Source organism: Somniosus microcephalus, chromosome 20 (genome assembly GCF_052327205.1).
Source record: "Somniosus microcephalus isolate GS21.2 chromosome 20, FLI_Smic_1.0, whole genome shotgun sequence".
Classification (NCBI taxonomy): Eukaryota; Metazoa; Chordata; class Chondrichthyes; order Squaliformes; family Somniosidae; genus Somniosus; species Somniosus microcephalus.
This window is the reverse complement of record NC_141006.1, coordinates 45,002,204-45,019,717: the sequence shown is the minus strand read 5'-3', so window position 1 is coordinate 45,019,717 and position 17,514 is coordinate 45,002,204. Positions and strand designations below refer to the sequence as shown.

The 17,514-nt window shown below is 45.7% G+C and overlaps 1 long non-coding RNA gene across 1 annotated transcript; it reads right to left on the bottom strand.

Moving 5' to 3' along the window:
* Positions 1-4,890: 4,890 nt before the first annotated feature.
* On the bottom strand, positions 4,891-14,832 carry LOC147103187 (uncharacterized). The gene is made up of 2 exons (XR_015072910.1): positions 14,538-14,832; positions 4,891-7,507 (listed from the first exon to the last, which is right to left on the bottom strand). It is a non-coding gene; the product is annotated as an uncharacterized LOC147103187 (long non-coding RNA).
* Between the last annotated feature and the right edge of the window lie 2,682 nt (positions 14,833-17,514).

The window sequence follows — 17,514 nt, the reverse complement described above, 5'->3', positions numbered from 1 at the left end:
GGAAGCCTCTACAAGATGCTGTACAAGTCCACATGTGCTCAATAAAAGTAACTAGCAAAAGCTAGCTGTGTTCATAATAAGAATGTCTATTTATTAATGAACATAACACTCCTTCTCCTCCTCCTCGTCCGCATGCTCCTCCTCCTCCTCCTCGTCCGCCTGCTCATCCTCCTCCTCCTCCTCCTCGTCCGCCTGCTCTGCTGGACCTTGAGGGACAGCTGGCATTGGCTGGGTGCGTCGAATCGCCAAGTTGTGGAGCATGCAGCAGACGACGACGATGTGACCCACTTGCTCCGGCAAGTACTGCAGGGCTCCCCCCGAATGGTCCAGACAGCGGAAACGCTGTTTGAGCACACCAATAATGTGCTCTACAATGTTCCTGGTCGCCTGATGGCTGCTGTTGTACAGCTCTTCTGCTGGGGTGGTGGCCAAACGGAGTGGTGTCATGAGCCATGGGCAGAGAGGATAGCCCTTGTCCCCAAGAACCAGCCTCGTGGGTGAGCCGGCCCCTCAAAAAGGTCACAAACTGAGGTCTGCCGCAGGATGAAGGCATCGTGGCTGCTCCCTGGGAATTGGGCGTTGACTGCCATGATCATTTGGCGGTGGTCACAGACCAGCTGCACATTGAGGGAGTGGAACCCCTTGCGGTTGCGGAAGTCCTCAGGATTGAGCAATGGCGCCCGCAAAGCCACGTGTGTGCAATCAATCGCCCCCTGCACCATGGGGAAGTCCGCAATAGCAGCGAAGCCCTGCGCGCGCTCCGCCTGCTTCTCCAGGCTCAGAGGGAAGTTGATGAATTGACGCCTTCGTCTATAAAGGGCAGCTGTGACTTGCCGGATGCAACAATGGACTGCAAACTGAGAGATATTCGCAATGTCCCCAGTGGCTGCCTGAAAGGATCCGGTGGCATAGAAATTGAGGGCAACAGTCACTTTAACGGACACCGACAGAGAGGTCCTGCACCGTAGACGCGGCTGCAGATCCTGAGCAAGCAGGTGGCACAGCTCAGTTACAACCGCCTTCCCGAATCGGAGCCTTCGCACACACTGCTCCTCTGACATTGCAAGGTATGAGACCTGCTGCCTGAATACCCTCGCAGCGTACCCTCGGATTGGCCGACCTCCATTGCCCCTCCTCCTTCTGGCCAATCCCGGCCCTCTCTCCCGCCGTCTCTCTGCCCCTTCACAGTGTCCGGCCATGAGGACGTTGCCATCCAAAGCAGCTCCCATACCGATGCCAGTCGGTCCAAACGCTGTTAGGTGTAGCGCTCCAGCTGCTCCAGACAGGTTTGAAGGTCCCAAGTAGTCTAAGACTAAATTCCCAAAAATCTGCTCCACAGTAGCTCACCAACTCTCTCCAGCAACGATCACAATGAACAGGCCAAGTGGCTGCAGCTTTTATACTAGAGCTGTCCCCTTTAAATAGCGCCCCCCGACTACAAGAAGGGCCTGGTAGCGTTCCATTGAACTGTCACTAACAGCGCTAGGCGCAAAGATTCCGGGCGCCACCCAATATCCGGTCCGGGGCGCCAAAAAGGCGTTGCACACTGAAATGACGTCATGATCTGCCTGCGCCCGCGGGCGTGCGCAAAGAGTTAGCGCCGGCGCTAAAACAATACTCAATATGGGAGGTGGCGCAATATTCACTGCGCCCACCCGAACATTGGGTAACGCCCCAATTCTCAGGCTCTTTAGGCGTTAATCGCTGGTGCAAACAACCGAATTTCTAGGCCTATAAATACAAGTTCTTTCTTTATATGGAACGAAACACTTGAAGGTTGAATTTTACAGAAATGTGTTATACTTTAATATCCAGTGGCACAACTAGCAAGGCAGCAATAATGTCAATGGTGATCACAATGTATCAGTAATGTGATCACACTGATTTCATGCTGGAACATGAGACAAAGTCCACTAATGTACAAGGCTATAGCCAGAGTCTTTATTCACCTGTATTCACTTTTCTTGCAGGTGACTGTTGCAGCCTTTAGCATCCATCACACACATAATCACACTACAGTATCCAATGTGAACCCAGACTCCAGGCCTCACTATGTGCAATAACAACTTGCATTTACATAGCACCTTTAACCTAGAAAAATGTCCCAGTGGCATAATCAGACAAAATGGACACTGAGCCATTAGGAGGGATGACTAAAAGCTTGGTCAAAGTGGGTTTTTAGGAAGAGAGGAAGGCAGAGAAGCTTAAGGGGGGAATTTCAAAGCATGGGAACTAGATGACTGAAGGTACAGCCACCACTGTTGAGGCAGGGGGTAGGGAATGCATGAGGCCAAAGTTGGAGTACTGGGTTGTAGTACTGGAGGAAGTTACAGAGATAGGGAGGGATGAGAATTTTAATGGGAGGTGTTAGATCATCAGGTTCCAACAAAAGGTTAGCAAGGGCAAGAGTGATGGGCAAGCAGGACTTGGAGGTTGCCGTGCCGACCATGGTTCCGCTGTCTTGGCCATCACAAAAGTAAGTGGCTTGTGGTCTACAAAAGCCGTGAATGGGCGTCCTTCCAGTAGGAAGCGAAAATGGCGGATGACCAGAAACAATGCCAACAACTCCCTATCAAAAGTACCATACTTGCGTTCGTTCTTCCGCAATTGGCGGCTGAAGAAAGCCAGTGGTTGCCATGTGCCGTCGACCCACTGCTCCTGTACTGCCCCGATGGCATAATCAGATGCGTCAGTGGTAAGGGCAATGGTTGCGCCCGGAAGGGGATGTGCCAACATGGCTGCAGCAGCCAAAGCGTTCTTAGTGTCGAGGAAAGCCTGGTCCATCTGGGGTGTCCAATCGATCGGGTCTTTGCCCGATTTACCTCTGAGGGCCTCGTACAAAGGTTGCATCAACAATGCCGCCTTGGGGACGAACCGATGATAAAAATTGACCATTCCTAGAAATTCCTGGAGGGCCCTGACGGTCTGAGGAAGAGGGAACGAGGTGACTGCTTCCACCTTCGTGGCCAGCGGGACGGCGCCTTCTGAGGTGATTCTGTGTCCCAGGAAATCAATGCTGTGCAACCCAAACTGGCACTTGGCCGGGTTGATAATAAGGCCATGTTGGCTGAGATGAGAAAAAAGGGTACGCAAGTGCGTAATGTGTTCTTTCGTGCTGTTACCGGCAATAAGGATGTCGTCTAGGTAGACGAAGATGAACGGCAGATCGCGCAACACAGAATCCATGAGACGTTGGAAGGCTTGCGCTGCATTCTTCAGCCCAAACAGCATACGAAGGAACTCAAAGAGCCCGAAAGGTGTGATGACGGCAGTTTTGGGGGTGTCCTGAGGATGCACGGGCACTTGTTGATAGCCTCGGACGAGGTCTACTTTGGAAAAGATGGAATTCCCTGCCAGATGGGCCGAAAAATCCTGAATGTGAGGAATTGGGTACCGATCCGGTGTGGTAGCCTCATTCAGGCGTCTGTAGTCGCTGCATGGTCGCCATCCGCCACCCGGCTTAGGAACAATGTGTAATGGCGAGGACCAAGGACTATTCGAACGTCGAATAATACCCAGGCGTTCCATTGTATGGAACTCCGCCTTGGCGGCCGTGAGTTTCCCGGATTCCAGCCTTCGAGCTCTTGCATAAACGGGGGATCCTGTCATGGTAATGTGGTGCGCCACACCGTGCCTCGCGACTGAAGAAGAAAATGTGGGCCTGGTGAGCTCAGGGAACTCACTGAGAAGACGAGAGAACTCATTTGGAGATGGGACTGCACAGGCAACTGACCAAGACATCGCGGTGCTTCGGTGGCAGGGGACCGAGTGAAAAGTGGAGGCACTGATTAGCCGGCAGTGTCAGACGTCGACGAGAAACCCGTTTGCGCAGAAGAAATCTGCCCCCAGGATGGCCTGTGAGACTTTCGCCGTGATGAACTCCCAAACAAAACGTTCGCCGCCAAAACTCAACTGGACCCTACGCTTTCCGAACGTGCGAATGGCCGCACCATTGGCTGCCTCGAGGGGGGGACCTTGACCGCCGCATTGAAGATCTAGCTTCGACACTGGTAGGATACTGCACTGGGAGCCAGTATCACAGAGAAAACGTCGCCCTGACAGAGAGTCTGTAATGTATAGGAGTTTCCCTGCGGACCCGACGGCCGTCACAACTCCAGCGCGTCCCTTAGGTCTTATTGATCTTCTCAGAAACTGCTGGTTTGAGGTAGGTTTTTTTTTTGGTGAGAAACTGCAGGGCGGGCAGCAATTTCTGGCCTTCGCGCCGAAACGAGCGTGGTATGCACACCAGCCTGCAGGAGGAGGAGTCGGATTCGCTCTTGTGGGGGATGGGCGCCTCGTGGCTGCACAAGATTGTTGTGAGACGGTGAATATTTTATCCGCTTCCGCGGCGAGTTCAGCTCAATCCGTGATCGCGGAATTGGCCAAGGCCGTCTGTACTGGCTCTGGTAGTTGACAGAGAAACAGCTTGCGGAACAGAAAACATTGCGATTCCGAGCCCAAAAGCGTGAGCATTTGGCTCATGAGCTCTGAGGGTTTTGAGTCCCCGAGGCCGGGCATGGAGATAAGTCTGCGAGCGCGCTCTGACTTGGACAGACCGAAAACCTGCTGTAAACGTGCTTTTAAAGCTTCGTACTTGCCATCGTTCGGTGGACTCTCAAGGAGGCTGACGACCCGCGAGGCCATGGCGCTGTCGAGGGTGGAGACCATGTAATAATAACGGGTCGAATCCGCTGCTACTCCCCAGATTGCAAATTGGGCTTCCGCCTGGAAAAACCATGCGGCTGGTTGTTGCTCCCAAAATTGCGGCAGTTTGAGGGTGACGGCGTTCGTGTCCATGATGTAACTTCAACGAAAATTGTTCGAAGAAATCGGGGTCACCAATGTAGGAACTGGGGTTCCTAGCCGAAGAATTGAAATCGACTCAGAAAATCAAAAACAATAAAATTTAATGAACAAACGAAGCTGTACAGGAAACTGTAGGATACAATGCAAATAGGTCTGGTCTGCTTGAAAGCCTCTCTGGAAACTGCTAGAAGGTTCTGAGCTCAACTGCTAGCAGGTTCCGAGCTCAACTGCTAGCAGGTTCCGAGCTCTACTGCTAGAAGGTTCCGAGCTCTGACGTCATGATGTTCTTCCCACCGTTGAGAGATCACGTGACGGACGGCATGACGTCATCACGCGGAGTACAGGAAAGAAGCCCCAGTACAGTTAACAGATACATTAAAGGTGCAGCCCCCAGCTGTACTACATTGCTGTAAAAGGAATTATATACAATTGTCCATAATCCTCTGGTGGTTCCGCCACAGAGGGCTGTTATAAAAAAAATGCAAATGAACAGTAGGTTAATCAGCATCTGAAAAAGACAGATAGGTTAATATTACGGTGGGACCTTTCATCAGAACTTGGTCGCTCCCAAAATGTTAACGCTTGGATTTGCACTATTTTCTGATTTAATTCTGTAAATAAAGCTGCCATTTATGGGTATATAGTCAGTATTTAGTAGTGAAAATCAATTGTTAAATATTAAACATTAAATACATGGTAGATTTTCACCTTCATGGTCTGTGGTGTAATCTGGCAGATTGGTTAAAAAGGCCTTTATAGAACCTGACTGATCTTCATTCCATTGAAATCAATAGAATGCAAATAATGCATATTCTATAAAGGGTGAGCAATTCACCCCACCACATTACTACCTAGGCAGTGAGAACGATAATCTACCCCATTGTTTCCTCTTACTAAGTCACTCCTATGGGCTTGTGACTTTGCAGATGCAACAACACCATCTTAAAGATACGCTTATCATTTTGTGTGTTGAACGCATAAAATGGGTCAAAAACAGGAAACATTATCAGAAATTTAAAACTTTCATACTCCTGTGAAATAAGATTTGATTACTCAATTATTAAAGTGAACGACTGTTGCAATGTGAATGACAATTACAATTTTATATACAAGAAACAGCCGCCTGTTGCTTGCCCGGCTTGATATTCAGTTCTATTGAAGTCAGTGGAACTCGATATTGGGCGGGGCGTACAGACGCCTGATACGATAGCACCCGTTTTGCGCTACACCCAAAATGAATATCTACCCCAAAAACTCCATATGGATCACATTTCACTCACTTAAGTTACAAATTTCTCATTATTTTTGAAGTTAACACTACATTTGAGCTCGCATTTATCAAAAAATAGTAGCTTTACCTCATTGTAATCTGACTAAAAAGCATCCATGGTTATTGGAGCATGTGTACTAATATTCCTAAAACCCCATCCAAGAGGTTTTCTTCCTTTGAGGGCTGCAAAGGCATTTACGCATAACAAGAACTTAACAAGCGTATCTGTGATAATTTAAACAGGTCACCAAGGCTTTTAATATTATGCCAAGTATGATTTGTAATTTTCATCTATTCTGTGATGGAAAAAAAGAGAGAAGTTGCATAGCATGTCTATCCCTCGAAGGTTTAACCCTTTGAAGATATTAGTAGCAGTTTGTGAGTGTCGTGCTAAGTGGCAATCAATCTGTTTTCCTTGCACATTATGAAGAGTTGTGTTGTATCTGTAGACTTTGTGCAAATTGTGCTTCTCTGATTATTACTGTTGTTATTCGTATGAATCTAGAATCAGATTAATGATTGATGCGAGTTTCTTTGACTGTTTTGAATTAAAACAGCAAAATGTGAAAGCCATTATTCCAATCTATTTACATGTAGTTGATGGTGGCTATTTTTGAATTTACAATTATTTTCCAAGAAATTTCCAATGGACAGAAAACTTAATCCCTTAATGTCTGACGCTAACTGAATCTGACAACTAATTCTTAAATCGTGATTATCAGCACCCTGCAAACACAATCAGCCTTTTTTTTGGTCAATTAATAATTTATAGACTTGAGGCTGGAACTATCTAGCGGCGATACTAGCGGACGATTGCTTTAAGCATTGACTCTATTCCTCGGTCTGCTATTTCAACAGATGTGTTAACCTGTTTATTTTTATCCATCCGCCAATGTCTCCAACATTATGGGTTTTAATATTTGACAAATAAGGTGCCCGCTATCACTGCATCACATCGTATCATCCAGTGAGAGGATCATTTAAACAGTCATTAGCAAATTTCTCACTAATTATAAAAATAGGGCCGATGTTTCTACTTTCTGATCTCTGTTGACTTGAGAAGGCTCATCACAGAGATGGCACTAGCTAATTCAGCTCTGTAAGTGCACACACAAAGTACAATTTCCTTCAAAAACATAGAATATATTCATAATTTTTCAGCCTTATTCAAGATGAGCTGACGAGTGTTACAAATGAAACAACGAGGTTTCCCCAATGGTTCGGGGATTGTATTTATTAAGTAGTTGAGTTATACAGACCGAGATGGTCCCAGGTTTGATTTCCAGTTCATGTTAAGTTAGTTGATCTCAGCCAGGGTGGCAGTTGGGGCATGACAATTGGCCTCAGAGCCAGTGTGTTGGATGATTTGCCCAGCCTTCCTACTCCAAGTCTCACATGTTGATGGCCACTTTGCCCAGCAAGATTCAACACCTTCAGAACAGGAACAAAGGGGTGAAAGTGAGTGAGAGCTTCAAACAAGGAGCTGAATGGTGAAGGTGGGAACATGGTCCTGGGTGCAGCCCAATGTTTTTACTTTCCTGAACCTGACAGCACCAAACACTGAAAAGTCTGGGGGAGAACAAACAGCCGCAACTCTCAATCACTTGAAAATAACTACATAAATAACCAGCCACACACAAGTTTCAAAAATGCATTTCTTGTCTGTATTGGCTATTAGGAATTGCAACCATTACAAAATGGAAGCATCTCCTAATTCACAGTGTTGGCAGAAAAATATTTGTCAAAATGAATAAAACAAGCTTCTGAATGGTGAAGGTGGAAAAATCTAACTATTTTAGACAAGGCAGTTCAGTCAACCTCATTAGCTCCATTACTAAATTACCATGAAGTGCTTTCTACATCAATGTATCTTTCCTGTGCTAATAATCTACATACATATTCCATGTTGGCTACCATATGTGAATTCACTGCCTCTGGTTTGGTTTACTGTGAAATGTAGCAATCTCTGTGTTGCATGAAGAAAAATGATTTGTGTCACTGTGCATGTAGGTGGAACTCCAAGGACCTTACTTCAAGCAGCCCCAACTAGAATAACCTTTTCAGCAGAATAAAGCCGCATTTCTTGTTTTGTTCTAGTGTTCTTTCCTATTCTGAAGGTGCTAACTCTTCTGGGATACGGTGCTCTGGGGGCCGGCAGCCCTCCATTACCTCGCCCAAGTGGCCAACTATCAAGTGTGAGCTGAGACAGTGTCACCCAATGTCCGCACGCACACTTACTACTAGACGTCACTAGATTGCAATGAGAAGTAAGAACCATGGCTGATTGTTTCCCTTGCTAGCCCAGCGCCACTGAGGACAATTGGAGCATCTCAACTGCTGCTCTGGATGATGTCAATTGACTCAGCACAGAACGGAAAGTAGCATTTTAGAGTAAAGATGAGCTATTCACTGGCTACTAGTATAGTGATTGGTTTATTATTCCATAATCCAAAACTTCTACTCTTTATTCTCTACTATGTCCCTTCAGACTGTTACAGTGGTAAAATGAAGTGATGCAAGTTCATTTCTGACAAACTTCAGTTTTCAAACAGTTAACAGCTCTGATTCATTACTTTTTGTAAAGATTCAGCTCTTCTCTACCAGTAATACTTGGCCTTTGCTGCCTAGATTTCTCTTGTAATCAGCACCATATGTTTGATTCACAAACGATGAGGAAATTCGAGGTCAGGTTAATGGAGACCAGGAGAAGGCACTTGGTTTAAGAGAGTGCCAGGCTAAATGATTCAATAGTCAAACTAAACGCTCGTGTGACTGTGTCCCTTAATTCTATTATACACATTAAATTCATTGGGTCTCGAAGCAGTAGCCTCTTTTTCTAAACGCTGAAGTTTTTCGGTTAAATAGCATTGTTGATGGCAGATTAGAACTCGATAGGGTGTGTGTGTGTGTTTGGAAACAGCTGCAACCGTCAGCTGCCTGTCCCCATTGTCGAGGTCAGAAGTACTCGGTCATTGACAATACCTCTATTATTACCAGTTTAATGAAGCACAGAGTGACAGGGTAATCCTGGCCTGTCACAATTCACCATTCACTGCACACTCCTGGCGGCCCTCTCTCACACACCCCTGCCCTCCACCCACCCGCCCCCAAAATATTTATTTCCAAATCAAGGCTCCAGCCTTCAGAGAGATTAATTGCTAATAATCTGATGCCATGAAAGAAATGGGAGCTGGGTGATCCCCTACAGTTTGGCAACATTTCAGTAGTCGAATAAAAGAAAAGGTGTAGAACAAAATTAAGATTTTCTTTTTAAACTTGAGGATATTTGATTAAAAGTCCTCTAGTTGTGTGAATTTATTTTATTCTACTTAACAACTGACCATTTAAGGCTTACAGGGAACTTGCTGGAGAGGAGAATGGATGTGAACCCTTGTCTGTCAATTCCAGCTTATGACATGGTCTTGGGTGCAGCCCAATATTTATAATTTCTTGAATACCTTACAGCACTAAACACTGAAAAAGCTGGGTAAGAACAAGCAGCCACAACCCGCAATCACTTGAAAATAATCTGCCACATACAAGCTTCAAAAATGAATTTTCTAATATTGATGATTAGGAAGTGCAACTATTAGAAAATGGAAACATTTCCTAATTCACGGTGTTAGCAGAACAATATTTGTCCGTTTGTTCCACAAGTCTTTATCTGTTCGGAACCCGTCTCCCTTGTGCTACTAGCTGTAGCCTTGGCAGCATCCGGGAGAAGCATCCGAGAAGGCGCCGAACACTTCGAGTCTCTTCGCCGGGAGCAAGTGGAAGCCAAGCGCAAGGAGTGCACGTCAACCAAGCACCCCACCCACCCGCCCCTTCAACCACCGTCTGCCCCACCTGTGACAGAGACTGTAGGTCCTGCATTGGACTCATCAGTCACCTGCAAACTCATTTTTAATGTGGAAGCAAGTCATCCTCGGTTCCAAGGGACTGCCTAAGAAGAACCTTGGCATGTCTCAGTCTGTACGCATGTTATGGGATGGTACTTGTGAGTCTAAGTCTGATTCTCAGTCCTGCCTGACACTCCAGTCTTAAAAGACACTTTTATACCTTTTCACATTATTTTAAGTGGTCCCAGGAAAGATCTGCAACAGCCACTCTCTTTATTTTTTCTCATTCCACCCTCCTAATCAACCCCAGAGACCTGCAATTCCCTTTGTTATATGGGAGGGAATCTAGCTCTGTGCTTTAAGTTTGAAGACAGCTTACAAGAAAATGTGGGTTTCCAATTCCATCAGGCCTGCAGAGCTTGGATCATTCGTGCTGTTGACGGCAATGGATACTGTGCATCTGTAGTCAACAGCATTCCATTAACGTCAAACCACCTTTATACTGGGTGCTCCAAGACACAGCACTCAGATGAAACCCGCAACCTCCAAGTACCACTCTCCCCTTTCTATTGCACCTATGCACTTCACATCTCCTTTAAAGAACCAGTAGATAACAGCCTGCTAACATCTGCTTCTGGGTTCGTGAAACAATGGGTCCCAGGCACCATCAGAGGATTTATATTCATTGTCAGCCGCACAATATCAACAGAACAGTTCCCCTTTTCTTTGTCATGTATGGAACCTCATCATCGTGCTTAAGAATCTTCCAAACCAAACCATTGAAAAGTCCACATGAATAGAGTTTCTGTTGGCCTGATACAGAGTGCATACTCTCTCCCCACTTAGTTTTTCTCATCTTAACTTCTTACGTTACTTATGGCCAGAGAACTTAGGAGAGGCTGGCAAAAGCCAAGACTTAGGATCCCCAAGTGTGCACAGGGATACTACTGGAATTTAGCCAACTAAAGCAATGCATCTTACTAGTAAGCTTCTTGAAGCTTGTCCAATTAGGACCACTTTATCCATTAGCCCATTGTCATGCAGGGTTATTCGGCGCCATGTGGGAAGAAGCCTAGACTGCCCCTCCAGCCTCCATCGATGAGCTAGGCTGGCTGCTTGACCATTACAGTATTGTGGACCTGCCTTGGTCAAGTGTCAGATTGTTGAGTCTGCCACAAAGAAGTGGCTCGATTCTGACCTCCCGCCTCCAAGCTTATCATTTTGGAGCTAACTTGACGCCAAAGAAACTCCGCTTACTGCCCAAAGAGAAGTGTCTTAAGCCATCAATGGATTTCATCAGTTCTCAAGTCAGTCACTGGTGCTATAGCTTATAGAGGCAGAGCTCCACATCCTGTTAAAGAAAGGTTATCACTGGGTTTCCTTGAACCCTCAGGTGAGCCCTACACTCCAAGCAGGAGATAGCTGTGATGATAAGAATCATGGAGTCGTCATTGATGCAAATGAAAGCTGTAGAAGCAGCCAATGACAGAAGCAACCTTACCAGAGTGCACTGATAAAAATCTACCAAGAAAACAGTTTCAGAAACATGAATGTACATGTCAACATGACTTATACATGTACAGATGTTTGGAGGTAAAATCCTGCACAAGGTATGTCCACCATATGGGAATGCAGCACAGTGAGTGCACAGTAGTATGGGAATACATTGTCTTTTGCTTTTCCACTGCCACTGATAAATGGTGCGTTTCCATTGGTGCTGTAATGATTAATTTAACATGACAATATCGGGGAGTGGGTGGAGGTGAGGGGCCTTAGGAAGAAACCTCTTTGTTCAATATTTTGTAGAACAAAAACTACGTAAAATATAGTTTAAACCCTCCAATTTTTCACCTTTTTTTCACCCACAAGCCAAGCTTAATTTTCACCTTTATGTGTTTCTCTTACTCTGGGAGATTGAGATGATCTTATCTGCAACTAAAAGGAAAATATAGAGTTGGACAGTGTAAACCTGACACCGGCAAACCCTACAAATGTATCGGTTCTCATTCTTAAATTATTTCTGTTACATTCCTTATCTTCAGAACATGGAGCCTCGAGAGCTTCTGAGTTAGGTGGCTTCTGAAAAACAGGTTGGATTCTGGAATGTCTGCAGTATTAATGGTTTTTATTCATTCACAGGATGTGGGTGTCGCTGGCAAGGCCGGCATTTATTGCCCATCCCCAACTGTCCTTGAGAAGGTGGTGGTGAGCTGCCTTCTTGAACCGCTGCAGTCCGTGTGGTGAAGATACTCCCACAGTGCTGTTAGGTAGGGAGTTCCAGGATTTTGACCCAGCGACGATGAAGGATCGTCGATATACTTCCAAGTCAGGATGGTGTGTGACTTGGAGGGGAACTTGGAGGTGGTGGTGTTCCCATGCGCCTGCTGCCTTTGTCCTTCTAGCTGGTAGAGGTCGCGGGTTTGGGAGATGCTGTCAAAGAAGTCTTGGTGAGTTGCTGCAGTGCATCTTGTAGATGGTACACACTGCAGCCACAGTGCGCCGGTGGAGGGAGTGAATGTTTAAAGTGGTGAATGGGGGGCCAATCAAGCGGGCTGCTTTGTCCTGCATGGTGTTGAGTTTCTTGAGTTTTGTTGGAGCTGCACTCATCCAGACAAGTGGAGAGTATTCCATCACACTCCTGACTTGTGCCTTGTAGATGGTGGAAAGGCTTTGGGGAGTCAGGAGGTGAGACACTCGCCGCAGAATACCCAGCCTCTGACCTGCTCTTGTAGCCACAGTATTTATGTGGCTGGTCCAGTTAAGTTGCTGGTCAATGGTGACCCCCAGGATGTTGGTGGTGGGGGATTCGACAATGGTAATGTCATTGAATGTCAAGGGGAGGTGGTTAGACTCTCTCTTGTTGGAGATAGTCATTGCTTGACACTTTTGTGGCACAAATGTTACTTGGCACTTATCAGCCCAAGCCTAAGTATTGTCCAGGTCTTGCTGCATGCGGCCACAGACTGTTATATATTTATATAAGGCTTCAAGTTATAGTCCTCAATTCCTAATGAGGCCAAAGCTTGAACATGAGACTAAAGCTAAAAGCTAGGTCATCAGTGAACAAAACATACCATGGCACTTACAAAGTTGATCACACTAAAGCATGCTTGTAACAACTCCGTTTACCAGCAGTTATTGAAAGGTTGTGTAATGAATGAGACACAAATTGAAACATAGGTCACCATAATATTGAAGGACTCTTTGAAAGAATACAGTATGAAATATACAGCAGTGAATCCACTTATTTGCATTGCACCAAATGTGCGTCATGTGTGTATTTCCAGTACAAACCTCACAATATTTCTCACACAAGATACAACACTGGGACTTGGTAATAATCGGCACCTCAGGATATTGGCATGAATTCGTTTATAGCAGGATTGTGTGTTGCAGGATTTGACTATAAGTGCATACTTATTAAACACTAACATCCCCCCTATTTATTTCTCTGAAAGCCTGAACCATTCTGTGTGTAATAAAAATGTCATTTTCATTTAAGTATGTAGGTTTGTATTCACAAGCAAAATGTGAATTTCCTTACATATCAGCATTGTATGTCAGGTCAGTTTCACACAAGCTCGAGCAGTGTTTTCTAACTTAACACTTGCTCTGAACAAGAACTCACCTTCTTACTATTAACATTGATGCAATGATCCAACTTTAGACTTAGTCGTGAAAAATCCCCTTAAAGGAGCTGCAATTCTGAGCTGGAATTATTGGTACCAGAATCACTAACATTGTAATTCTAGTGCCAACAGTTTGTGAATAAATCAGTTAAAAAAAGGTACAGTTAATATAAAAAGTGCAGCCAGGGTAATAATTCTGACAGTCTACCAAAATACCAATTTTGAATGAATTCAGGTGGGCTGAGCTGTGTGTTCTCACCCATTTGCAGTCTGGCCCCATTTCACAGGCTCACCAGCAAGTTCGACACTTCACCTGATCTGGAAGGGGAGGGGGCAATTAATTTAGAGCTGCGTGAAGTCAACTGTTTAATGTTAAATAGTTCCTCAGAAAGGTTATTGGTACTGTACAATAGACCCTACTTTCAAATGAAATGCTTTTACACTCCTTTATGCAGTTACATGTACTGTTTGAGTACAGGGAAATAAACCTGAAACATTGGCCCAGAAATTCGGGTCGGGGGCTTCCCGTGGGTGCAAGCCCCCGACCTACACTTACATATCGCGCTGACATTTGAAGACTGGGCCTGCTTGGATTTCCGGTCTGTGGCCCGGTTCAGCTCCCGGCGCGCTGTGCGTGTGTGATCCAGCGGCGTACTTAGTGCGATGAGCCGGCTGGGATCACATGAGCACTGGGCAACCAATGGGAGTTTGCAAAAGTCCATTCATGAGTTAGACATAAGACCTGTCAAACTCATGAAAAGTACGGGCGCCCAAAACACTACTTAAACTTTAAATAAAAGTTTAAAAAACATTCCAATAATTAAATTAACTATTAATAACTTTAAAAAACTAATTTAAACAATTATTCAAATTTCTGCCAAAATTTTTTTTTCAAGAAATCGGGTCCAAAAATTAACTTACCTTACTGTAAATTCTTTAAAAATAATAAACCTGTGGAAAAAAAATTCTAACTTTAATTATTAGACCACTTACCTTATAAAACTAAGTCCTTACGTCTGCTTTTTACATTCGTAAAAAGTGGAGGCCTTCACGCACGGACAAACCTGTCAAAAAAAACGAAGTTCAACGCGTACCCGCTGCCTCAAACGTCACTAGGGAACCGCCTCTTAACCCCTTGGTTCAGAGGAGAGGAAATGCCGGTTTTCCGCGCATGCACTGTGCATGCTGAAATCCGGCACTTCCAACGGGCCCACGCGTGAGTACCCCGTCCGTACTCACACGTTGGGACCGGAATTACTGGGCCATTGAAGCAAAGTTGAACAGACAGCTTCCACACTCGGCGCACGGCACTGAAGGATTGAGGTCACCGTGATCAGAACTGGATTAAGATTTCTAGGGGCCGAGCACCAAGAATATTCAGGGTCCCTCCGCACTCTCCCCACCCACCACAATCACCCACCGCCCCCGCCCCCGCCCCGGACAATCCCCCCCCCCACAATCCCCCCACACAATCCCCCCCCACAATCCCTCCTCACAATCCCCCCCCACACAATCCCTCCCCACAATCCCCCCCTCACAATCCCCCCCACACAATCCCCCCCCCACAATCCCCCCACCCCACAATCCCCCCCCCACACAATCATCCCCACCACACTCCATTAAAACATAAAACACACAGTGAAACGCATGAAGTAATAGGTCCCTAGAATGTTTACATACAGCATTACTAGTAAAGCAAATCATATCACAATATACTACGCTTAAATGAAACAGATCCAGCGGTTGTATGCAGTTTTGTTTGCGTTATGGAGCGTTTTACCGGGGGCTCCATATTTGCTGGGGCCCCTGGGCACAGGCCAGGTTGGGCCATGCGTTGTTCCGCCAGTAACCATGTTGCAGTCAAAGGAGGCAGGAGCTTCAAACAGGAGCTGCTCAACCTTGACAGGAAGAAGATGCTATAGCAAAAAATGTTACTGGGGAAAACCCCACACCTGTAGCAACACTTGCTGTTATCAGAATAGCTGTAACATGGAATTGGGGATTGTAGGTAAGCCAAGAGTAGCGACAGGTATTGGAGCTGCCACACTGCGATGGTTCTGCCCTGGAAAGTATCGCGGTGTGAATTTCACTTACGTTTCAATCCTTGAACTAAGTTTCATTTTAAGTGCAGAAAGGATTGGTAAAAATGGTGACGTCGTCATTTTCCCAATTGCACGTCTCTTTTGACACCTGTTAGATGATGTGCACAGCGGAGACCAAAGGAAGGAGCTACCACACATAACTGTTTACAAAATGTTGCAGATACGCCGACTCTCACAGCACAAAGGGTTAATATGTTTAGAGTTAGTCTTCCTTCTGCCGCTGAAAGGTCTTAATAACCAGAAACATTGTCCATTTTTCTGTCATCCCTTTGTTACATACTTCAGTCATTCTACATAACATTAAGTTCAGGGTTGGTTACTGGGGCACATATGGAGGAAAGCAGGTCAGTGCCCCCCCAGGACTGGTAGGAAATGATTGACAGCTGTGTGCTAAGTTGATTTGGGGTAATTAATGTATTTTTCTGGCACTATAACAATAAATTAAAATTTATCAGGTCAATATGTGGATAGGTTATGTTTTTTTAGATGCATCTGGGTCCTAGTGCCCATCTGATACTGAGATTGCAAATCCTGGTATAAAAAGATAGTTGTGAAAGTGCAGATGCCTGCCACAATGAAGCAAATGTTGAAGCGATCACCTGGGACCAAACTTGTCATATGGTCCTAGTTGTTTTCCTGAATGCTTTCTCTTCACCACTTAAGTGCCAAGTAATGACCATCTCGAATAAAAGGAAGTCCAGTCATCTCCCCTTGATCTGTCATTTCCGAGTCCATCGCCAACAACATTTTAGGAGTCATCCTTGACCAGAAGTTTAACTGGACCAGCTATAGCAACACCATGGCAACAAGAGCAGGGCAGAGACTGGGTAATCTGCTCACTTCCTGACTCCTCAGACCCGCTCCCTCATCTACAAGGCTCAAGTGAGGAGTGTGATGATATTCAAGAAGCTCAGCACCATGCAGGATAGAACAGTTTGCTGAATTGGGGCCCCTGCCTCTGGACTCAATAGCCACTCCTTCCATCACTAGTGCACTGTGTCTGCAGTACTTACAATTTGTAGGATGCACTACAGCAACTCAGCAAGGTTTCTTTGGTAATACCTGCCTCCCCTGAGAACCCTACCACCGAGAAGGACAACAGCAGCAAAGTTCACTTCTAAGTCACACATCATCCTGACTTAAACATATACCACTGTTCCTTCACCCACTCTCTAGGCACATACATGAATGCCTGGGTTAATATCCTAGAGTTCCCTGCCTAACGCCATCATGGGAGCACCATCACCGCAAGGACGTTGCCAGCATCACCCACATCCAAAGAATAAATAAAAGGTGCCTTATCTGCTAGAGCAAACGCCTTCATCATTTTCCCCATGAAAAGCAGCCAGCTTCAATGGAAAAGAAAATCAGGTGGGATGTAACCAGGCTGTCAGTTCACTATTGACTGTTTCGCACTTGCGCCAAAGTCAAATTTCACCCCTGATGTGCTGTAAGGCCGGCTTTAATCAACTTAAGTGCCTATTGCACGCACAGCACAAACAAAGTGGCCCAATAAAATGGACCAATACACTATCCATACCTTTGCACCTTTGCCCTTGGCCCTACCATAGATATAAATTCAGTCCTCTGCTGCTATCTTATTCCACCATATCCCAACTGAACTCGTAGGACACCGTTGAAATAAAATAAGCTAATTTCCTCCCCCCTAATGGTGCGAGGTGCATGTGCGCCCACTGATGCTCCCCGTCACAAAAAATTGTGTGATCTGTGTTCCCTACTACTCTGTCTAAATGATTCCACAGTGGGAGGAGGAAGTATGGTGCTGACTGCTGAGTGCGTATCTCAGGTTGCAGATGGCCCTGTACCTCCATGAGAAGGAACAGTATCCTTACACTGACAAATTTGCT